This window comes from Bombus huntii, unplaced genomic scaffold (genome assembly GCF_024542735.1).
Source record: "Bombus huntii isolate Logan2020A unplaced genomic scaffold, iyBomHunt1.1 ctg00000092.1, whole genome shotgun sequence".
Lineage (NCBI taxonomy): Eukaryota > Metazoa > Arthropoda > Insecta > Hymenoptera > Apidae > Bombus > Bombus huntii.
Window position 1 is genome coordinate 100,495 of NW_026099347.1, and position 25,657 is coordinate 126,151.

At 36.5% G+C, this 25,657-nt stretch overlaps 3 long non-coding RNA genes across 12 annotated transcripts in view; 1 reads left to right on the plus strand and 2 right to left on the minus strand.

The window, feature by feature from the left end:
* The window catches only part of LOC126876760 (uncharacterized), a 129,499-nt gene that overhangs the window by 15,054 nt on the left and 88,788 nt on the right, over positions 1–25,657 (plus strand). For 5 of the 10 annotated variants that reach the window (XR_007694498.1, XR_007694499.1, XR_007694502.1 and 2 more), the window contains exon 1: positions 17,221–17,280. The exons of the other annotated variants lie outside the window; for them this stretch is intronic. This is a non-coding gene — a long non-coding RNA (uncharacterized LOC126876760). Of the gene's footprint in view, positions 1–17,220; positions 17,281–25,657 lie in introns of those variants that run through there. 10 annotated transcript variants of the gene reach the window in all.
* Positions 20,572–21,618, minus strand: LOC126876756 (uncharacterized). The gene is made up of 3 exons (XR_007694490.1): positions 21,265–21,618; positions 21,085–21,181; positions 20,572–20,922 (listed from the first exon to the last, which is right to left on the minus strand). It is a non-coding gene; the product is annotated as an uncharacterized LOC126876756 (long non-coding RNA).
* On the minus strand, positions 21,628–22,373 carry LOC126876750 (uncharacterized). The gene is made up of 3 exons (XR_007694483.1): positions 22,272–22,373; positions 21,964–22,059; positions 21,628–21,887 (listed from the first exon to the last, which is right to left on the minus strand). It is a non-coding gene; the product is annotated as an uncharacterized LOC126876750 (long non-coding RNA).

A 25,657-nucleotide genomic window follows, 5' to 3' on the forward strand; every position in this document is an offset into this window, starting at 1 on the left:
GGGACGGGAAAGGCTTTCTCGCTCGCGATCTCATCGATCCAAGAGTAACGCCTTCGCGATCAGTGATTATTCTCAGACTTAGACTTTGTGAGTACGTTCTGTTGTCATCCCGTTGACCGCGGATTCGTTATTGAACCTAGGATCATTGTCATTAGTATCTCGAGCACCTAACTACCGCGGTTACTTGTCCGGTTCTATAATAATCGTATTTGCACTAGTCAATGTCTTCTCCATTGCATAACGACAACGTGTAACCCAAACGAAGATTCGTTTCACGCCCCTAACCCTAATTCTAATGTAAACCCGATATATATATATATATATATATATATATATATGTATGTATAAGATTTATAAAATGAATGCTCGGTAAAATGTCTGTGATAAATAATAGCAATTAAAATGGAAAAATTTTTAATTGCATTGCTTCGACTATACATATACATATACTTAATGTGACTTACTTTGTATGAGAAAAATTCTGTTTGCCAATTCGATATCGAGAGCTGATAATGCTAACATACGATGAAACGATAACAGAAGAATCCGAATATTCAGAACTTTTCACGATATATGTTAAATAATATTATGAAATAAATTAAATAATTACCCCGCATTGCTTCCAGCGTACGTGTTCACGATTCTCGGCGAAACCGAATATGGCAGCAGGAAATCAACCAATCACAACTTCGGAAGAAAGTAAAGCGCGGGAAGAAATCGCGGCATCCAGCTTCCTGCGAATCTATTCTCGATCTCGATGTAAGCAGTAATCTTTCGATAATCGTTTTGCAAAATGGCGTGTCTTAAACGAAGTGTATAGTAAAATTCGTATTTGAGAGACGCATAAATAAACGATATCAGGCTATTTCCCGCGAGAAATTCACGTTCGGTTGCAACATAACATGTCACGTATGTATTTTCGTCGAAAACTGATTTCGAGGGACGTGTATATGTGCGTATCAAGTTACTTGGCGAAAGTTCAACGACAGACTGTGACTTTAAAACAGTATGTATGCCTATGTTTGTTGTCCGAGAATTGGAAGAATCTGTCATGTTTTGTTTACGTCGGCTGTAATGGAGTGGTGTTTTTGTCTTGTGGTAACTGAATGTCTCAAACAACAAACTCGAGATTTCAATCGATCTTCGAAAAGAAGTCATACCCATTGGCCTTGGGTGAGTTGTGATTTCATTAACTTTTTAATTCATAATTGATAACATAAGGTTATTGTAAGACCGATGAAAATATGGATAGCAACCAATTGCAATTGAATATCTGGCCTGTCTTGCACTATTGAAATTTTGCAAGTCACTAAAGTTACCAGCATTAATATGTTCCCTTGCACAAGTTTGACGATAAAACAAATGAAATTTTACTATTTGCAAGTTATTTGATTATTGTATTTAACGAAAAATTATAAAATCATAAAATAGAATTCTATATAACCTGTAAATCGTAACTTGTCAATCTACTAGTACATATATTATAAATTGGTAAACTTTTGTGTGTGGGGGAGGGGGTGCTAGATGTAACACTGATACGACATTTTGAAAAAATATTTAATTATAATCATGAAAGGCGTTATTGAAATATTGAGTTTTTATTAATGTTCCTTGCAACTTCGAGTTTGCGTACTATATTTAAAATGTACATAAGATATAAAGTATATTGACAAGTAACAGTCACAAAATTGTTTCAAATGAGGATAATCATCCTAATATCAACTTATCAATTGTGATCTGATAAACAAGAATTCAAAATACAGTTAAACTGTGTTCTACATACAATAATCTTTTTCGGAGGAGATTTAAATATATGAACATATTGTGATATTTTGTCCATAATAACATGAATAATATAAAGTTTCGTATTACATATACTCTATTTTTTAATATATTCTGCATATCTCATTTTATGACAACAGACAAGCAAACTATATTCCCATTATAAGCTTCGCTCTAATTTCGCATCGTTTCACCTGAATATATCGTGAAATTTCATCCCGTCAAAATTTTGCGTCAATCTTTTTTATCTTAAAGGATTAAAGACAGTTGCAAAACGCCACGGTGTTTCGGGGTTTGTTTAAATTTCCGCCAAATGAAAAAGAAGTTTCGCGAAAAATGGTAGTTACTAACGGCACGTCTGGTTACAATTTTCGTTTACAATTCTTTTGGCGAGTAAATATGACGTACTGGGTCGATACTAAGTAGTCGGTTGTCCCTGAAATTTGAACTGTTGAGAACGAGGTAATAACAGGGCGACTGGTTTGTTGCTGTGTAACGTATACACGTTTCTGAATAGTTTTCTACTTTAAATGAAATTAACTGCTACCCGACGGAGTTTCGACGTAGCGATAAACACGCCACTGAAAAAAGCGACGAATGGGAATGGAAAATACGTAAAGATTTTTTTGACAAAATAAAGAATCATTTTGTCAGATTTCAAGAAGAGTTTGGGTAAATTCAATTTATGCTCTTTGCTACTTGACTTATGTTTATAACACTAAAAGTTATCTTTACAAGCAGCGAAGTGATTTAGTTTCATCCGTAGTTCGGTTGCTTCCAATTTTTTCATTTTCACATTGTGTAAATTTCGACCAATTGCGGGGAGACGTAATCGCGAGGAGAGACGTCAACGGGGGTCGTAAATCCCCGTTACGATTATAACAATCGACACCACGAATTGATCGATCCCCTGATTTCCGTTGAGATAATAGGGGTGATTGAGTTTGTATAACACTGTGATTCACAGAATTATAAATTATATATTTCCAACACTTAGATTACACTGACGTAGAGAAATAAATAGTTAACAACTTGTCGCATGAAGATGCGATAGATATGTACGCTAGAGCAGGGCTCTTATAATGGAAATTAATGTATTAATGGACTTAGCACTATAATATATTTAGGAGAGAAGATGTGTGTTCGACAACACCGAGAACCGACAAAAGATTTGCGTGAAGTATGCGACTCTCGCGCTATGTGTAGACTGCCGCGTTAGGCGTTAGTTTTTAGACTGTCTGTCGCTCTTTTTCTAATACGGAAGAAAAGTTCGGTGTGGGTGTGCCCCTGTGCCTAAAGAACGCGGATTCGTTGTTCCCACTTTCGTTAGAAAAAGTGAGGGCCACGAAGCGCGGTGTCGATTGGTCATGACCTGCACTACTGCTCGAAGGGATGAGTATCGAGTCTCCTACCATCGTGGTGGATAGATGACTGTGTGCGTGAGAAAAACCTAGCTTGTTTTATTACAGGGCTATTCGGATTTTCCTAATGGGTGCATACCCGCTTTCTCCGTGTTTTAAGTGCGACTAATAAACCCAAGGACCTCTCTAAAAACCGACTGTGTTTCGAGAATATTTTTAAGCTTTAGAAATTCTTCAAGACAAACGGATTGAAGACACATGGCGAAACAATACAGGGAAGTGAAAGTTATGGTGGGTCCTTAGGTTTATTGAGGGTCGAAGTGACGTTACGCAGGTCGGTTGTTGTCCGGTCGCGCGGGCTGGCGTGCAGATGTTTTAGGCGGCGTAACACATTGCGTATTACAATATTGATGTTAAAATATTATTATAGAAAAACATGTTAGCAACTTAATTTTCTATTTGTTCGTTTCTCTGTTTTCCTTATTCTGTTTTTGGATTTGTGGTGGATGATTTAAATAATGACGTGACGAGTTGATACTTGATATTGTCAAATATATTTAAAATTATTCTAAATACAGAATTAATCGCACGGGAGACAAAGATTTTGTAACGAATCCTAGCGGCTGCCATTTGTCGTTCACGCGCTGTTGCCGATACCGAATGCGCTAATGTCACGTAAAATAACAAAATAAAAAAAGAAATTTGAGGTGTAAATAAAAAAAAGAAACTTTATTTTTTTTCTAACAACAATTCACTTTACAATCCACTTCCAAACTCTAGGCGTGACTTTCCAAGACTGAAGCTCTTATGATTTGACTTTCGATCGAATCCGATTACTTTCTTTTGTCATCCCTCAACATCCCCACCATGCATTTGCATTTGCTAGGCGTCCGCGACCGTTGCCACGTGCTCTTTCTTCTAGAACCTTCGGCGGAAGGACCGTTGGGATGTTGATGGTTCATTAGACACTTCAGCGATATTGCCGCCGATTGTCGCCGAGTGCCGCCACATCTTTATCTCCATCGTCAGTCCATCGGATTTGAAGTATGCCGGTCGTGACACTAACATTGTGGCGTCAGAGACGATGCGTTTTGACTCGCGAAAGGCGTTTTCGGTTTGCTTCGACCACTCGATTCGCCGCGAACAGCTCGTACGTATCTTTGTTCGCGGATCCGCGTAGTTTGTTGCACGAGTATACGTTTATATTGACACCGGTGTTCACAAGAAAAGAGATCCTTGGTGCCCTGTCCGTCACGAAAATGCGATGGGATACTAAAGCCATCGCCACATGCCGCGTTTACGGACGGCTGGTCTCGTTTCACTGGGTCCAGTTGCAAGGGGCCCGGCACTTCCTTGCGCGGTCTCGAAAGGTCTCGTGGTAATAGCAGAGACCAGACTTCTGCGGTCTGTCCTTCGAACTTGATATCAATCTTGCCTTCCGTATGTAGAATAACGATGTGAGGTGGATAGTGGGTGAAGGTGCCCACAAGAAATACTCTTGATGTTCAACAAAAAAGTTAATTAAATTATTAACAATCAACAGTCAACAATTTATGATCAACAATTAACGACTAACGATTAACTGTCAACAACAATTAACGATTAACGATGAACGATCAAAAACAATTAACGATTAACGATGAACAACGATTAACGATTAACGATTAACTATCAAGAGTCAATAATCACGTATCTCTAATTGTGTTTGCTTCGCTATGACGCTTAACCTTTCGCACTCCGCAGCTCGGGGCAGAATGAATCTTTGATTCGAAACCAAATGGATTCTTTTCTTTGTTGCCCCTCGATATCTCCACTACGCACGCGTTTATTAGATGTCCGCAACGGTTGCCGCGTATGCATTCTTCCGAATATTCGGCGAAAGAACTGTAGGGATATCAATGGTACATTAGGCGTGTCGGCCTTACGCTTTGAAGGTATAGCGCTTTGTGTCGCGAAGCCGTTGGAAAGTTCCATGGTCGAGTGCCACCACAGATGCATGACGATTAGATACAAACGCTTCAAGTATTACAATTAATAGCTGATACAATTGCAACAAAACAGATGTCCTTTATGCAAGACTACTGAAATTACACAGCTACAATAAAATAAGGAATACGTCTGTACTATGGGAAACATAAATAAATATACACATAGTAGCTTATACAACATGTATGTGGAGGACGATTAAACGCGTTGTTGATTAATGACCAGACGAGTTGATACTTAGTGTAGTCAAATGTATTTAAAATTATTTGCAGTACAGAATTAGTCGTCGTTCGCTTAGTGTTGCTCGATATGTGTATACAAGGTAATGCTTACGTTCGTTCGATATTAATTCGCTATAAGAATGTTCGATACTAACTGTCTTAACGATCGTGTTCTTTTATTTATACTCGGGGGAGTATCGAAAACTTTAAATTCAACCTCGGTTGACGATTGCACGCAGCGGCAACATTGTTTTGCCCGGAGTTTGTTTATCGTTACGCTTTGCTTGTCACGTAAAAGTAATGGGAAAATAATAATAAAAAAATGTTGGGTTCTTGAACCAGAGTTCGAGATACCTCTATTCTATAATAGGATTACAAGTGTGCGATTAAACTGTTACCGAAAGACTGAAGCCTCGATCAAGAACCAGCCCTTCTAGATGTTCGTTTATCTTATGCCTACGTGCCGAATTCATAATCCTTTATTTTGGGAGTCGGTGTCGTGTGCAAGGCGGTTCAGGTTTCCTGAGTCGGTTGGACATATTTGTTGACGTTACATTCCCCCAGTGTTAGAGTGCGGCTGGTCCTCCAGACTCTTATTTTCGGTGTAGTGCCTCCTTTTGTATGCCCTTTTGGAATCTTACATGCCTTGCTTCGAGGATGACTGAATTGGTGTCTTCAGGTAATTCTCGTAATGGTTGTATTTCAGGTGTGGAATATGTGTTTAAAGGTGCGCTCTATTGGTCTAGAGATATTGCTTATACCTGTGTCTTTTTTTTTCTTTGGTTTTACAACATAATACGCGAATACATAATTTGGAAGGTAGGCATTTGCTTATAATATCGAATAATCCTATTTTGTTAAATATACATATGTTCCTAGTAATGCTAGATCAATATAACTAATAATTTATAAGACACTTAGTTCCTATTTCTTAAGACTTCTAATTCTATGTTCATAATTAAGAGAGTTTACTTCGTTGGAAATTTGATTGAGGTGCATTCTATACGATTATACATTATTAATGATTTTTGGAGCGTTTTCAATTTTTGTTAGGATTTCTTCTAGACTGTCAGTTAAGGGTAAAGCTATAGTTTTGAAATTTGTTTTGTAAGTTATATTGGTTTTTAAGTTATTGTTTTCATCAAAAAATTTATCTATATTTTTATTCATTAATTCTAAATTATCGTTATCCAGAGTTACAAATAGACTTCTAGAAATGGATCCAACAAAATTCAATGAGCCTCTTCGGTAACAAGTGTGTGTCATAAATTTAATATGCATGATTACATTGTCTAAATTTCTTTTGCGAGCGCGTGTAATCATTTCATTGGAATACGGGCATTCACTTTTAAAATGTTCTGTTAACATTAGTCTAAATCTTTTAATTTCGCTGAGTTTTGCATATATATCCTTAATGTCTAAACCTATAATTACGTTTACGGATTCGCTATATAAGTATGCATGAGCTAATTTTTCTTGATATATAGAACTACCATTAAGGGGTATAACGTTTAGCTTAGCTAACTATGAAGAAGGTGAAGATCGTCCTGGAAAGTAAGGTTTAATACGGTTACCATGTATTTTCCTAATCGAGTGATTTACTATTATTTCATAATAAGGGGTTTTTCACTTTTTCAATGGTGTATGGCCCTGGCCATTCAGTATCTATCTTGTGTTCTTTATGATCGTTATGAATTAATACTAAATGTCCTTCTTTAAAAATAGATTGAGGTTTGGCAATTTTAGAGAAGTTTCTAATAAATTTTCTATAGTATCCAGCTAGCCCAAGGAATGATTTTACATCTGTAGGATTTTTTGGTAGTTTGAAATTCTTTACTGCTTCTATCTTTTTAGGGTTAGGTTTTACTCCATCTGCTGTCACTACATGTCCTAGATATTCTAATTCGGGCTTTAAGAATTCACATTTATCTGGTTGTATTCTTAGACCTACTTTCCCGAGTCTTTGGAATATAATGACTAAGTTTTTAGTATGTTCTTCCATCGATTGCCCGAATATAATGATATCATCGAGATAAACGAAACAATGATTGTTAATCAAACCTCTTAACGTGGTATCCATCATTCTTTGAAAGGTAGCAGGTGCGTTCTTGAGCCCGAATGGCATTCTATTATAGTGGAAGTGTTCTTATGGTGTGCTAAATGTAGTGTATTTCTTTGAATTCTCGTCCATGGGTATTTGATGGAACCCTGAGGATAAGTCTAAAGAGGAGAAATATTTCTTATTTCCTAGCTGTGATAGTATATCGTTAATGTCAGGTAGTGGATACGCGTCTTGGTCTGTTAGTTCGTTTAACTTCCTAAAGTCAATCACTACTCGCCACTTTTGTTTCCCTGATGCGTCGATTTTCTTTGGAACGACCCAGACAGGAGAGTTATAGGGAGAGTCGGAGGGTTCTATAATCTCTTTGTTTAACATTTCAGTCATCTGTTTATTTATTTCGGTTTTATGATGTTCGGGAGGACGGTAGGATTTTACGTTGATGATCTTGTTACGTAGATGATACATTTACACTGTACACGTGAATGTGTGTGTAAGCGTCAGAGGGCGTCCAGGTCTCAGTAGAGACAAAAGACGATTGGAGGCTGTTAGGAGAATCTAGAGGAGGTGGTTGACAACAAGCGTGCGTGCAAGAAGGTTATCGAAGTCTTCAGAGTGTAATATATATATGTATAGCTGTTGTGTGCGAAATAAAGTAAACTATTTGTATTTTCGAATCCTCTCTATACCTTAACATGGTAGCAGAGCGTGGTTACTAGTTTTGCAAGCTATTTAGTGCGTGGTTTTTAGTCTTGCGAGTTTAGTAAGGGAAGAAACGTTCAAAGAATATAAAATAAAAGAAAAAATACTTCAAGCACGTAGGAACGCTTGAGTAAAGAATAGGAAATCAATTAAAATGGAGAGATCGGAAATTATGCTATCGATATTCGATGGTGAGGGTTACGGTATGTGGAAGAAAAGAATAACAATGTTTCTGAGATATAAAGAATGTGATATTGTTATAACTAGAGTGAAGACTGAAACAGACAATCCAGACTGGGATAAAAAGGATCTGAAGGCGATAAATATAATTTACAGTGCCTTCTCAAATAGACAATTAGAATATATTAGGGAAGAAAAAACAGCGTATGAAATAATGAAAAAGTTCGACGAAGTGTACTTGAAAGAATCGACGGCACTAGATCGTGTGCAGAAGGAGATTGGAGAAGATAAGTCTTGATAAATACAGTGATTCAGCATCGTTTTTTAGCGATCTTGAAAAATTAATAAATGAATTAAAAGGTGCAGGCGCAAAAGTGAGTGAGAGGGAAAAGCTGAATTACATGATAAATACGTGTTACGTCGCGTAACTCTACCTAGCCCAGGCCACACACCGCGGGCAAGATGGCAACCAGATGTCTTCGGATACTCACTGCGTACCCTCAATAGTCTCAAGTATCTTCCATAAATCTTAGGAATTTCCTAGTCGAGGTCCTTCAAACTGAACAAACGTCTGTTTCCAAAGCATTTCTAAAGACCTTTGTCTACTACGGCTTGACAAGGGAAAGTTGGTTTTTCTCACGTATGATGCAACTTTCCTCCCACGAACCACTTTCTCTCGAGGGCGGTTAAGACCCTTCGTTTAACCAATTAACAACGAAGACTATTTCCCTCACTCCCTTAGTCAAAATCGTCACCAACAAATCCGATGGTCCCGTGCGCTAGACACACCCATCCTTAGCTTTCCTCCGCCACAGCATCGTCTCCGAACATCACTGACTTTACATCCTTCGAACAGTCAACATCCTTCGACCGGGTTTACACCCGAAGATCAGTCAGTCTCAATCAAGCATCTCGTCAAGCGGTCAGCAATTCGAATACAATGAGTCGACAAATCCATCAGTATACGCGATAATCCGTCTAGAGACTCAGGTCGCACTCATTCGTAGTCATCTCATAACAAATATTCATTTTGTGTTACACCGAAGTTGTTGGTTTGTGAAAATATATAATAACCTGTTAGCAACAGCGTTATCCTTCATTTAACTACCCTTATTATCCTAAACGAAATAAGGGATCGAGCGATTCGCGGCGTCGATTAGCAAATCGTAACGGGAATTTACGACTCCCGTTGGCGCGCTTCTTCGAGATCGCGTCTCCCAGCGAACGTGCGAAAACAATACGTTACCCGAAGAGTATAGCTACATAGCGGATATAATAGATGCAGTGAAAGAAGAGAAACAAACGGTAGCGTGCGTGAAGAATAAAATAGAAATAGCGGAAAAGAAAGATAAGTCTAATCGAGGAGAAATGAAAACTAATGCCTTTGCTGCAAAAAAGGAAGGATGCTTCAAATGTGGAAGAGTGGGATATTTTGCATGAGAGTGTCAAAATGGCGTCCAAGCGGGAAGCAGTAACAGTTATCGGCGTGGGTCAACACGTGGTCGCAGCAGAGGAAGAGGAAACAAAGGCAATACGAACAGGGGGCGTGGAAACTTCCATCGTCAATCAGCAGCCGGCACGAGCGAATATGGCAACTCAGGAGCAGGCATATGGATGGCAACAGCGCACGCAGCACACAGCAGCGAGATGAACGAGATAAGTGGTAACGAAATAACATACTTATTTGTTAGGGAAGTGATACATTTACACTGTACATGAGAGTGTGTGTGTAAGGGTTAGAGGGCGTCAAGGTCTTAGTGGAGACAAAAGACTGTTGCCAGATGTTAGAAGAATCTAGGATAGTCGGTTGGCGACCAGCGTGCGTGCAAGACGTTCTTCAGAGAGTAATATAGATGTATAACTGTTGTGTGGGAAATATAGTCAATTATTTGTATTCCCAAATCCTCGAATTTCCTTAACATGGTAGCAGAGCGTGGTTACTAGTTTTGCAAGATATTTAGTGCGTGGTTACGATCTTGCGAGTGAGTTTTCAGTAAAGAAAAAAAAACTTTCAGAGAAAAAAAATATACTTCGAGCACGTAGGAACGCTTGAGTAAGAAAAGAAAAAAAAAGAAGAATCAATTAAAATGGAGAGATCGGAAATCATGATACCTATATTCGATGGTGAGGATTATGGAATGTGGAAGCAAAGAATCACGATGTTTCTCAAATATAAGGAATGCGAGGTTGTTACAACTAGAATGAAGAACGAAAGAGACGATGAAGACTGGGACAAAAAGGATTTGAAGGCGATAAATATAATTTATAGTGCAATATCGAACAGACAATTGGAGTATGTTAGGGAAGGAAAAACGGCGTATGATATAATAAAAAGGTTCGATGAAATGTACTTGAAAGAGTCGACGGCACTGCAGATCGTATGCAGAAGGAGATTGGAAAACATAAGACTGGAGAACTACAGTGATTCAGCATCATTCTTTAACGATTTCGAAAAATTAATAAATGAATTAAAAAGTGCGGACGCACAAGTAAGTGAGAGGGAAAAGCTGAATTACATGCTGAATACGTTACCCGAAGAATACAGCTACATAGCGGACATAATAGACGCATTGAAAGAAGAGGATCAAACGGTAGCGTATGTAAAAAATAAAATAGAGATAGCAGAGAAGAAAAATAAATCCAATCGAGGAGAAAGGCAAACCAACGCCTTTTCTGCAAAAAAGGAAGGATGCTTAAGGATGTGGAAGATTAGGACACTTTGCGAGAGAGTGTCAAAATGGCGTCCAAGCGGGAAGCAGTAACGGCTATTGGCATGGGCCAACACCTGGTCGAAACAGAGGAAGAGAGAACAAAGGCAATACGAGCAGAGGACGTGGAAACTTTCATCATCAATCAAGAACCGGCACGGGCGAGCATGGAAACTCAAGAGCAGGCATATGGACAGCAACGGCGCACGCAGCAAACAGCAGTGAGACGAATGAAATAAGTAAGAACGAAATAGTGTGGCTATTAGATAGCGGTTGTACCGATCACATAATTAATAATATAAATTATTTCGATAAATCTATCGACCTAAAAGAACCGGTAAATATATATTTAGGCGATAATAGACCGATAAAAGCGACAAAAGTTGGGAATGTTATAAGTTATTTTGAAGCATTCGGAAAACAAAATAAAATAAATATGAGGAAAGTATTTTACGCGAAAGAAATGTCCGCAAATTTGATTAGTTTAGGTAAACCAGCAGACGATAAGAATACGGTTATTTCCAAAGGAAATATTGCGAAAGTAATAGATGAGGATAATATACTTACAGCTCAGTTCAAAGAGAATGGGACATATAGAATAAAAAGTATATTGAAAGGGAAGAAGCACTTAGTAAACAGCGCCGAACGTAGTGGTATGAGTAAAAAGGAAAGATGGCATAGGATGCTAGGACACGTAAATTTTAAATATTTAGAGATTTTGGGTAAAGAGCAGCTAGTGACTGGCATACCGAATGAATTTGAAAAGGAACTTTTGAAATGTAGGGTGTGTATAGAAAGCAAAATGCATAACTTACCTTTCAAAAATAATCGAACTAAGGCTAGGGAAATAATGGAAATTATTCATACGGACGTATGTGGTCCCTTTAAGACTACCGGATTCAATGGAGAAAAATATTTCATTTCATTTATCGATGATTATAGTAAAATAGCTAGGATCTATTGTATAAAATCAAAAGATGAGGTCTTTGATTCTTTCGTACAGTTCGTAAATGAAGCCGAAAATTTAACGGGCAAGAGGTTAAAAATATTAAGATGCGATAATGGTAAAGAATATTTAAATAATCGAATTTATAAATTTGCTAGGGATAAAGGTATAAGAATAAATAATTGCCCAACATACGTACATGAATTAAACGGGACAGCGGAAAGGTATAATAGAACAGTGATGGACATGGCGCGTTGCTTGTTAGCGGAAGCGAAAGTACATAAAAGGTACTGGCCGGAAATAGTTTGTACAGCGGCATACTTGAAAAATCGAATATTAGCGAATACTATAGAAAGAAAGACACCTTTTGAAATATTCTTCGGGAGAAAACCAAGTGTTAAAAATCTACATCTATATGGAAGTAAAGTTTTTGTAAGAAGGCCAGAACAAAAAAGAGTTTCCAAATGGGATAAGAAGGCAGATATGGGAATTCTGTTAGGATATAGTGAAGTAGGTTAGAGAGTCCTATTAGGTGTAAAAATAACAGTAGCGACATGTAGAGGTCGTAGAAACAGACAAAAAATGTATCGGTTTTGAGGAGAATTCATTCGATGCAGTTAGCGATGATAGTAAAGATAATTATTTATTGGACAGCATGAATAAGGAAGAGTTAGAAAGTAGAGAAGATGAAAATGATAATAGTTCTGAAAGCGTAAAGATTCCTAGGAGATCTACACGTAATAAGAAAACTCCAGTAAGGTATCCAGAAAAGGAAAACAGTAGTGAGATTCACGCAAATTATTGTAGAGTAGATATCTTTTGCACATTTGAGGAGGCGATTTGTTGTGAAAATAGTGAAGTTTGGAAACAGGCTATGGATAAGGAAATAGAATGTCTCTATAAGAATAAAACTTGGAAATTGGTAGAAAGGGTAAAAGGCAAAGAAGTATTAGATGTAAAATGGGTTTACACGAAAAAATCAGAGGACAGGTATAAGGCTAGATTAGTGGTAAGGGGATTTCAACAAAGAAACGTAGCCGATGACATATATTCTCCAGTGGCGAGTAATCAGACCTTTAAGATATTGCTATCATATTGTTGTCAAAATGGAGTAATAATTGAGCAAATGGATGTAGAAACTGCCTTTTTAAATGGTGAAGTAACCTCGGAGGTATATGTAAATCAACCAAAGGGATATGCGGACGGAACGAATAGAGTTTGTAAATTATCGAAAGCGCTTTATGGGTTAAAAGAAAGTCCGAGGGATTGGTATGAGTGTTTTGATAGGTATGTGACGACATTGGATTTTAAGAAGAATAACATAGAGTTGTGCCTATATACTCATGGAGAGGGGGAAAATGTTGTTTATTTGCTAATATATGTAGACGATTTGTTAATCTGTAGTAAAAACAAAAAAAGGATACAAAATGTAAAGAAGCTATTACCTGATAAATTTAAAATGAAAGATTTAAGTGAAGTAAAAGAATATTTTGGAATAAATATAGAGTATGATTATATAAAAAATGAAATGAAACTAAGCCAAACGAAATACATTGAATCATTAGCGAACAAATATAAATTACAAAACAGCAAATTGTACTGTACACCAACGGAAACAAATTTAAAAATTGAAAACGCTGAGATAAATAGAAATGACATTGGATACAAGAATTTAATTGGCGCATTGCTGTATATTAGTACAAATACCAGACCCAATATAAGTTATAGTGTGAATTATCTTAAGTAGATTTCAAGATTGTTGTAGCGAGACACATTTTAAATATGCTTTGCGAATATTGAAATATTTGTACCGAAATATTGAAATATTTAATATTAAAGATTTAAGGTTACATTAGAAAAGGAATGAAAAGTGTGAAACGATAGATTGTTATGTGGACGCTGATTGGGCAGGAGATCATTTAGATAGAAAATCTACTTCTGGATATGTAATTAAATTGTATGGAAATGTAATCGGTTGGAAATCTAAAAAACAAAGGTGTGTGACAAAAGCCTGGACGTATGCAGAGTATGTAGCTCTATCGGAAGCGGTGAGTGAATTAATGTCTATTAGAGAAATTATGAAGGTCTTCAATGTAAATCTAGACAATAACCCTGTAAAAATTTATGACGATAACTCTGGAGTGATAAGTATAGCAAAGTACGGAAATTTCACAAAAAATTCTAAACACATTGAAGTTCATTACCACTACGTTCACGAATGCTTAAAGGAAAATAAGATAAATATAATTTAAGTAGGTACAGACGAAAATACTACATAGGTTCTCTAAGAGGTTTTTCTATGTGCGATAGTCGAATCAAAGATTTGAATTTTTAGATTTGATCTACAGTGTTTATATTTTCAATAATGTTAGAAATTTGGACTGAAAACTTACCACCATTGATAAAGCATACTGGCGTTGGCTTTCCGTCGAAGTATACAATTTTTTGAACGATTTCTCCCGATGCGAGGGGTGGTTCTTGCTGCAGCAGAAGAGTATTATTATCTAATTTTAATGTTTTATTGGAGAGTTCGAATCGATATTGATTTAAACCGGGTAAGCCTAATATGCCGTCTTCTATGATAGGGAAATTATCATCTACTAAGGAAAATTCTATCTCTTTGTTGAATAAATTTAGTTTAATTTTGGAATTGGATTCGTATTTGGAATGTTCCATGGAGAATTTCTATGTGTCTGGTATTATTGTCCTTCCTGGGTAGCATCCTCGTTTAAGCAAGTTGATTCCTGCTCCCGAGTCAACGAAAAATCGCAATCCTCGTCGTCTTGGTAATTGTAGTCGTATTGTGGATAATCTTCCTGAGGTAGCATTGTTAATTCTGATTGTTCTTGAATGTGGTTTATTCCTGGAGGGGCTTTTGTTTGAGGCGGTATTCGAAAATTTTGGCATTGATTGGCAAGGTGTCCCAATCGATCGCATTTGAAACATTTCGTTTGTGGCCTTTCGTTTAATGGTCGATTTTCAAGCTTTGTAAAATTATTCATTCTTGGTAGAATGTTTTGTGTGGGTGGAGTTTTGTTATTCATGTTACTTGTAATCGTGAAGCGGTTACCTACTGGACGAGACGTCTGGTTACGATAAGATGGTGGAGTGGTTGTTTGTCGTGTCATCCGTCTGCGAGCGTTGTCTTCGCGAAAGTATTTTTCCACGTCCATTGCCTTTTTTTCTGCATCGATGATGTTTGGGGGGGGGGGGGATTAGCCAATAGCACGTGTCCTATTTCTGAACGAAGGCCTCTTACATAGTCAATCACAGAAACCATGTATAGTCGATCGTTCATCGCTCATCGAGTTAGTTCGTCTTTATATTCATTGGTAATGCTGTATTGAAGTTTGTTGAAAACACGTCGAAATCTAATGTTATAATTTTGCACGCTTTCGGTTATTCCTTGCTTTATCACTCTTAACTGATCTTGGTGTTCTCTTACTGATGCTTGAGTAGCTACGTTACGTCTTAATCCTTCGTACAGAGTTTCGAATTCGTTAATATGGATATTGCGGATTGTCATTGCGGCTTTTCCTACAATTTTCTCTATTTTGATCATTTTTAATAATAACGTTTGTTCGCTACACATCATTCTCATTTCTTTTATTTCACGAATAAAATCTTCTACACTTATATCGTTTTCTCCGTTTAGTATCGGAGATACTAAACAGCTTTTAGATTTCCAGAGTTTCCAGCTGTTGAATTGGATGGTTGGACATATGTTGGTGGCTTTTGTGGCATAGGTGGAGGTGGATTAGTATCGTGTTTTAATACTGATATATTATCGTCATCGTCAGTCATCATAGAACCGAATTCAGTTGATTTTACGTTTATTTGTGGTAGTTTAACACGAGAGAGGTTTCTACTTAATATTTCCATTTCGTTAGCGCGTTTTCTATTTTCTTCGTTCGCTAATTTTAAAGCATTCTTTATTTCGTTAAATTGTTGTCGAAATTCTTCGTTCTGTCTCTGTATTAAGTCTAAAATTGCTCTGGTAGAGGAATCGAGTGTTCCCGTTTTATTTTGAACTCCACTTGTAGAGGGTAAACTTGTCTCGGCTTTTGTGTCTTTCTTGTTCATATTGTCTCTTCGCTAGAGTTACTAGAGAAACTAACTTTTCGCGTTCTATATTGTTTAAAAGAATTCCGACTTTTCTCACCTTGATACGTAAGTTCGTAGAATGAGGTTCCCTTGCGGTGTTTTCCTCTGTGGCGCGTTCAAATGCGTTTGAGTGTCAAACTCGTTCTGTTGATTTGTTCTATGCTGACAGTGGCCCCGTTAATTTGGTCCACCGTGGTAAATTATTGACAGCAAAGTTCATAACACAAGTAGTTCGAATCCTTCGATCTTCAATAATGTCCGTAGACCGAAATCGTAACTTCGTTTACACTGAAGCGAATGGATCCTGGCAGGATCGCCAAAATGTCACGTAAAAATAATGGGAAAATAATAATAAAAAAATGTTGGGTTCTTGAACCAGAGTTCGAGGTACCTTTATTTTATAATAGGATTACAAGTGTGCGATTTGACCGTTACCGAAAGACTGAAAGACTCGATCAAGACACAGCCCTTCTAGATGTTCGTTTATCTTATGCCTATGTGCCGAATTCATATTCCTTTGTTTTGGGAGTCGGTGTCGTGTGCAAGGCTGTTCAGGTTTCCTGAGTCTGTTGGAGATATTTGTTGACGTTACATGTACGTCAAGACTGTGTAAGTGTCACGAGGCAAAACAATAATATGAGTCGCTCTCGATTTGCATCGTTCTCTAACTCATGCGCCGCTACATACTTATATAGCTATTATTTCTTACAACCTAGCGTATGCAGTTGTGTATGGGGCCTTAAGTTCACTGTTTATAGATACTGCTAGGAATTAATCGAACGAATTCAACGCAGTCGCGTTTACAGAGTTCCGTATTATCGGAAATGCCGAATTCGCGTGGTTTCGCTTTGACGTTCGTCCACGTTGACGATTGTTCAAAGAACAACCGAGAGGCCTCCGCGTCGCAGCTACGAAAGACATCGAAGCCGCGACACCCTTCAGTGACTTCCCTATCTTTTCCTAAAACCAAGGATGACGCAACTCAGGCAATCGTTACAAGCGTTCGAACTTCACATTTTCTTACCATACTATCAACAAAAAATGAAAGCTGGTTTTCAATGAGTCATTATATAATTATATGTCGGAGATGAAAGAACACCGGAGCCTTTGGAATTTTAGATAATCCCGCAACATTCTAACCTAGAGTCTACTATAGCTGTAATTGAACAATTGTAGTTATTCAATCCGATTGTAATTGTTCTAGATTAGTGACGGTGAGCTTTGGCTCGAGGTGACAGTCTGTCGCCCAACGTAGCCGCGGTCAAGGGATAAACGCTTTGCCTAACAAAGGTATGGAGTAATTCTATAGCTCTCCTTAAAAGAAATATTCGTGGCGACACGCGACAGTAAACATTCCAACGGTTTCTGTCCCGTGGCTCGCCACACGCAGACCCTATTCTTCGAGTAAGATGATTGCCAGATGTCGATGCGTCTCCGCAGTACATGTTCGGCTAGCTGGAGGGCCCGTTATAAATCTTAAGGTTTAGTTAACTAAAGTCCTTCAAACAGACAAACAGTCTTTGTCCCAACTACGGGAAGATAGGGGAGACATATTTTTCAACGAGCGGCGTCTCCCACTAGCAACTTTCCCTCGAGGGCGGCTAACATCTTTTTCTAACCACCGATATGGAGATTGACCAATTAGCAGCAACGTCAATTTCCCTTACTTCCTAAACGAAGGCTTTCCTCGACGAATCCGATGATCTCGTGTCCTTAGACACACCCCATTATAGTTTTCCTCTGTGACATCGTCGGGACGGGACGGGCATTCTTTTACGCGCTCCCGTCGACCAAAGAGTAACGTCTTTACGCTCAGCAATTATTTTTACGAGTCAGACTTAGATTCAGCGAGAACGCCCATCTGTCATCCCGTTGGCCGCGGATTCGTTATTGAACCGGAGACCACTGTCACTAGTGTCGCGGACGTCTCACCGCCGTGGTAGATTGTCAAAACCTGTGTTATTCATACCTGTGTCAATAAATCGTATCTTCGTTACACCGCAACGATGGCTACCTTCAATGAAGACTCCTCAAACACCGACAACCCTATCCCCAATGTCATTCCGACATATATATCCACCGAAAATGCGCTCTTGTAGACAAACGCTCGATTCGCGTCATAGCTTTTAAAGCTTGTCGCATCTCAATCCGTTGGAAAAAATTTTTCCTGTAGCATATTTTATTTTTACGAACCAACAAGGTCTTTGTTTATTTCCTTCTTTTTTTTTGCTCCAATTTCCCCATTGTTTTTTCAAGGATAGTATTTCAGAGCCACTAGTCAAGTTTATTGTAACAATAAACTTACGTTTCGGAAACATTTTGTGCTGTGAAACAGAATACACTAAAGTTTGAAGGTCACATCGATTTTCGAAAGTTTATAAATGGAGGTGTATGACAGTATCACCAGCTGTTGCTGTCCAAGTAACTCCAACATCGAAATACTACAACGATTCCAATCGAAAGCGCTAAGAGCCTTAATAGACGCACCTTGGTATGTTACCAACGAAACCATCCATCGCGACCTCAAGATACCTACAGTCAAAGAGGAAATAGCAAAATATAGCGACAGATATAGCAAAAGAGTCAAGAAACACCGAAACCCCCTAATCACTGGACTACTCGATACGACGGACCAGATTCGCAGGCTGAAGAGGCACTACTCGCTAGACCTAAACGTTAGATTCATTTAATTATCCAAATTAAGCATATGCACTTACTTATAATACTTATAAATTATACCTATCTATAATAAGTATTAACTTATTGTAAATAAACAGCCATGTCACTGCGCCACGCCGGAAAAATTACTGAAAATTCTCAACGCGAGAATTGATTGTAATTTCAACAAATAAATAAAAACAAAAAAAAAGCTGTTGCTGTCCCCAAGCGCCAAAATACGTTCTGACTACTATTTTATGTATCTCACAGAAGTATGTCTTCATTCATCATCTCCCATGCCATCCACCAACGTGTTCTTAACATGTTATCTCCTAGTAAAATATTGATGTTGAGTCAGATATCCAACTGAATAATCTTTTCGGTGTCTACTATAAGACATTTAAAACCAAGGCTCGTACACACGTGTGCTTATACGTCAGATGTAATACTTAACACGAAACCTGCTTATATTAATATTAAATTTATGCATAGTAGGATGTTCGACCTTTGTAAAAATGAAATTATAATACATACAGTTTCACCGTGGAAAAGTGAATCTTTCTAGCATGTCCACGCAAATGCAGCGGAGGGGAGGACTGTGCATGCACCAAACAACTTTACGTTCGTAATTTTTCACACAAATGTACAACTGTAGGGAAAAAATTATCTCTGATTTTTCGGATGTTAGGAATCGACAATATCGCATAACGGAATGCTGTGTTCTACGTATTCTATTTTTGTTACGAAAGTGGTACAAACGAAGTCCACGTAAGAATAGTACAACAAAATCGGTTGAGGTTAGGTTATCGTGCAGATATCGCGGCTTTTGCATTGGAAATCACGCAACTGCCAGTCTCGTCGTTCCTTGTAAACGAAAGAAAGGTATTGTAATCGGTCGGAATTAACATAAAACTCGTCGTTTCATGATAATACTGTGCATTCTGAATATGCTATGATTTGGTTTAAAATAATAAATAGTCCATTCTTGCATACTATTGCTCCAGCTTTACTTGTATTTTCGATATTGGTATAAATAGAAAGACAATTAATGTCGTTCGAGTCTATTTTCGGATCATTTATATTACGTTTAATCCATATAGTTATCATATGAGACATAGTATCGTAAAATTTGGAAGAATAAAACGTTCGTACAGGAAGTACATTTTATAAGAACTCCAACAAATCTGCGTGTGCACCTAAAATACAAACTGATAGTGATAGTGATTGTTCATAAGTTTATATACATTATCTAATGTCAATCGAAGGTATCAATTCTTTTTCTCCATAAGAGTACTTTTTCATTTATATGTGTTCAAAAATACATGTGTTCAACCGTGAAGCATATGTCACCTACAACGAAAAAGAGTTTTCCTATACTTAATATTTCCTTTATATACCTATGAAAGTCTATTCTTCGCGTAGTATGAAATTATGAATAAATCTGGAATATTGTTCAATCTGAAAAGAAAAATAACTTATTGACATCATTCATTGATACGAGATTCAGAATGTTTGTTTTGTCTTGCAGAAAAAGAAGGCAGCCCTCCCTTTCTTTTAATGTGAAATAGAAAGCGAAGATTTGAAAACAGATTTTTTGGAAATTTACTTGCAAATATCGTTTTCAATATCGTGATTTTCTTCCCAATGGTACTGTACTTTCAAATTTTCCAGTATCCCTCTAAAAACAAAAAGTCGAACCTCGTTATTGTTAACGTAGGCATTACAAGGAAGAGAAGTATTAGAAAGCAGCTCCTTTTTGTTATGGATTTCTTTATAATCATGTAAATAAGAAATTCCGGAAATTTTTTCCTAAAGAATTTAATTCTTGTGCTTTGATTGATAATTATTACACTACATACTAACTTTTCGCATACTGTTCGCGTCTAACAATTTCCTAATAATAACTACTTCAAAATAACATATGTTCTTGCACGAATTCAAAAGTACGTATGATACAATTACAATTGATTCTAAAATAATAATTATTTAAAGATATTAAGATACTAATTAAACGTTTCACTATATTTCAAAATCTGGAACAACAAATTTTTATTTATAAAAAATGAAACTGTGTTTATATATTCTTTGTCATGATGCTATTTCTTATTACCATGTCGACATTTTTTAAAATTCATTTTGTTATCTCTACGCAATATGAAAATTCATATACTGCTTAATATTTTTTACATATTATCCATCCACCGCATGATATCTCCTGAAAAATCAAAATATTAATGTTATATTATTACAATGCTTCTTAAATTTCAATTTTTGACAAATTTGAAATCCAATATATTTTGCACAATTATTATTTATCAAAAAATTCCAAGTTAGTAACTTTCTTTTCAAATGGCAAATAACATATACTTTGACTTACCTGTAAGTTTTTGTTCCTAATCATCATTTCCTCTTATAGAACATCATTATTGTTCTTATAATTACTACCAGTGTCATAGATATTGTAGTGGCTACAACTGAATTAATAGAAAATGATAAATAACTGTGTATAACACTAACACATAATTGTGTATAACAATGACAGATAACTTTTACTTACATATCAGTCGATAAGGGATTACTGTGATATCCTGTTGATGTTTCTTAAGGCACTTGATTAGGTGCGATACGGTATCATTCCTTATGGTATACTGTAGATAAGTATTTTAGAAAATAACAAGAATAAATCTAAATTATTCAGAGGTTCCAGTTTCGGCTTAGACATAAATACAGGGCCATTTGCAAAGAAGAAAGGGTGCGTTTCTACAGCCTCGTTATAGTAACCATGAATACCAATCTCTGAATTACTGGTTACTAAACATAAATATCCTATAAAATTTAATATATTTCTTTAATTTTTAATACATACATGAGTTAGTAGTTCTAAATTATGAATCATCCTACCTGTGATATTACGCTTTTCCTTATAATATCATCACTCGAGTGAACAACATTAAGATCATGTAAACCATGTCATCCTATCTTACTGTGAAGATACTTAGTTATGTTATCTAACATTATAAAAATATCATCAAATTCAAGTCCTTTTATTCACATCACATGGCCACGACGATCTGGTTCTTCGTTATATAATGTTCTAAAATTTGTCGTATATATAGGATGTACAAACCGTGATATCAAGGTATCAGTTCTTCCTTCCCAAGGGACAGTTTCATTAAAATTCTGATAGAATTAAAAATTAATTATTAATATTCTAACAATCATATATGTTAAATACATTATAGTCAACGATATATACCTGAGCGAATGTAGGGGTGATTCCTTGATAATTATAAATGTCATCAGCCCACATCATTGTGCCACTTCTTTGTACTCCAGCCTCTAGATTAACAGCCTAAACAAACATACGAAATTTTATAGAAGCTGTACAAAATATAGTATATATGCGCAATATTGAAGCGTTCAAGGGGATATAAAGGTAATGTACATCACATACACGTGTACTCTCATGCAACAAAATACAATTAGATTTAATAGTATAAGCTCTTTTATTCATCATAATAGATTGGAAATTTAAGTGTCTTACGAGGGTGAGTAAAAAGTTACCCGCTCTGTCGGTGTAGAATTTATTTTAAGCAATTGTCAAAAAAGACATACATCATTTTTTGACATAATCACTCGATTTCTGTATACACTTTGTCCATTTGCCGAAGGACCTTTATATTTTCTCATTAAAAAATGTTTTGGGCTGAGCTGCGAACCACGAATGCATCGTCGTCTTCACCTTTTCATCAGCTTTTTCGGCATCCATCTCGCACAAACTTTTTAAAATCCAAATCTGTCGTGTACTATTGCATAAGCAGAGCCGTGGCTGATTTGCAAATGATTTGCCACATTATCCACTGTCACTCGTCTATTCCATAGAGCATAAGTTCATGAGCACGTTCAATGTTGTCATCGTGGATGTGGACGGGCGTCCAGCTGTTTTTTCATAACACTTGTGCGATCTTCTTTGAACTTTTGTGCCCATTCAAACACACTTCGTGACAAAACACTTTCTCCATAATGTGCATTAAATCTTTGATAAATATAGGCATCAAACATAACCTCCGACCACAAGAAACGAATCACAGCATCCTGCACTGTTTTCCTGCAAATCACCATTGCAAAGCGCCATTACTCGCGCAACGGTCACAAACGAATTGACGTAACACAAAGAAACCTGCGCAGCAGCACTGAACAGATATTGACGTCATACGAAGAGTGCAGATGGATCAATACGGTCGACAGAAGTTTTAACTATCTGGAGTGCGGATAAATTTTTACTGAGAGTCGTATAGGAATCTATAATCTGTAAGTACACCTTTGGCTGAATGGAAATTTCTCTTACATATAGTCAAAAATGCAGAAACTGTGTATTGAATTGGAAAGTGATAAAAAATAAGTGAAGTTTCGAGGTTGCATGTGATTGCATGAGTACACAGGACGTTTTTAGCGAATAAAAAATAATTTTGAAAGACACGAGACTTATCTTGTATTTTATGCACTCTCTGTGTCCGAATTTCCAGAAGCTCTCTATCTTATGAAGTGTTTTAGATTAGCCGGAAAATTTTGTACGTACATACAAGAAGTATACGATCTAAGTGGAATATTCCATTATTCTCTTGATACAAAAGAAACGAAATTTACAGAACTTCTCAGAAAGTTGGTTTATTATTACCAAATTAATAGAATTAATATACGTTTATCATCTTTACATACCTAAGTTGTGGAGGTTTATCGTGCGTAAAAAATTAGTGTCGTTTCAAAGTTACATTTCGTACATTTTAAGCCTATAATTTGTAACGTACAAAACAATGTAAATTTGAGCTGTTTCTTATCTCCACAATAAGAAAATCCAACTTTACGTTTTTTACACAATGATATTTATGGAACAGTAATATCATATTATTGCATCGCTTGGAGAATGAAGTCAAGGTACGATGTGACCCTAGTGTAAACGCTGGGATACCCAGCTGTGCCGCACTTATAAGCATAAGACACAATACCTATTAAATACGAGGTTAATTCATGTTGTATCAGCAGTGATCCGCCGCGGTCAGCCTGAAAGGATCGTTAAATTTTTAATCAAAGATACTGAAATATATCGATCGAATTGTATTGAAATTATACTTATATACAGTAATAATCTTCTATTGATTTGTGTATTGAAATACTCCAATTTATAACGTACATGTTATATGTATTTTGAGCAAAACTAAGATTAGAGGAAATTAGATTAAATACCATAACGAGGTGTGAGAAGTGGGCAAAACTATTAAATTGTGTTTATCTATTATTTTTAATGTTTAAGACGTCGATTTGATGTTAATTCGAATCGACGTGTCTTCAGATACCGTATAGTTTGTAGTAACTCTGTAACTTAATTACCGTACAAGAATCCTCTCCACCCTGAGCATGTTCGGCGCATATTATACCATCAGTGATATCAGGTGCATTAGGAAATTTGGAATAAGCTATTTTGCATTCGGCGTTCTTAATCACTGGCATTTGTACTTCCATTAATGCATTACGTCGTGGTCGTCCTACGAAGAAAATAAGAAAGATATTTAAGACTGGAACTATTTAATTTTATTATAAAATTGATATCACTTACTATATCTTAATGCTCCCGATCCAGCAACAAGGGGGTTATAGCCGACGAAGTTGCTCTTTCGTAGGGGCTCTTTCGTACAAATGGGATATACGTACCCTGAAAAATAAAAAAATAAATGAAAATGCAGGAAACTAATGACCAAAAGTATGAGAAAGAATTATACACGCTTTATGACACAATATATGTGTACAGTAAGAAATTTCAGGATATGATACTTCAGTAATACTCAATAGCATATATATATATATATATATATATATATATATATATATATATATTTGAGGACTTACTCGAAAATGGCACCTCCTCCACCAATCTAAGAATGGCAATATTATGATTGTGTATGTTTTCTATTCCATCCATATGTGCACAATGTGCTGCGGTCAAAACATGCCTAGCCGATATCAGGGAACCTCCGCACTTCCATAGTGGTTTGTCTGGGTTTCGGGGATTACGAAAACCTAATGCAGCGATTCATGGCCAAGCGCCTAAAATGCAATAGTCATAGTTGTGAATATACATAATTTTTTCTCACATAACGAGTAACAACGATTATTACCTATTCGAAATTCGATCATACAGCAGACGATAAGTACATACGTACAAATACTCTGAAACAGAGATTTGATAAAGACAGAAATTAAATTTTTATTCCAGTGGAATACAAATTATTAAATAATTCTATATAATTTCTATTTGAACTATACTGAACTATAAAGTTCAAACGTGTAATTTCTGCCCTAACAGTTTTTGATCTCTATCCATATTATTACTCCTATATCAATTTTTTATTTCAAGCAAAAAGATACTCTTCCTAACATGAAGTAAAAGAAAGAAATAATTCAAGTTAATAAGTAAAGTTACTACCGATAAAATCATAGCATTATTATTTAGTCTAATTGAAATGTACATTGATGTGCTGTTTAATGCCTTTAAAGTTCATTCTTTGCAGTAAATGGCTTATTATTAATCGGAAAGAAAGACATAAAACGTACCAAGTTCAGCTGGTTTACCATCGACCACCCTGGTATGAGAGACGTTGCTAAAACCTCAGTATGGTGGTCGCAAAGCCTTATACTTATACACAGTTTTTATTAAAATTTCTCTCTTCTCTTTGTTTGGATCGTTCGGACAGCAAACGATCGTAACATTGCCCTGGTATCTGCACACTGATCGTCTATAAAAATCGGTGGCTGTACGGTACTGTATCTGCCATATTTCTTGCAGAGGTTTACATTTTCTGTAGTCAAGGCACCTGCCTTCTTGATTGTCCGGTGTGGTACATTCTGGATCAAACAATTTTAAAACATTTATACAGTTCAAAGATGCGTAAGAA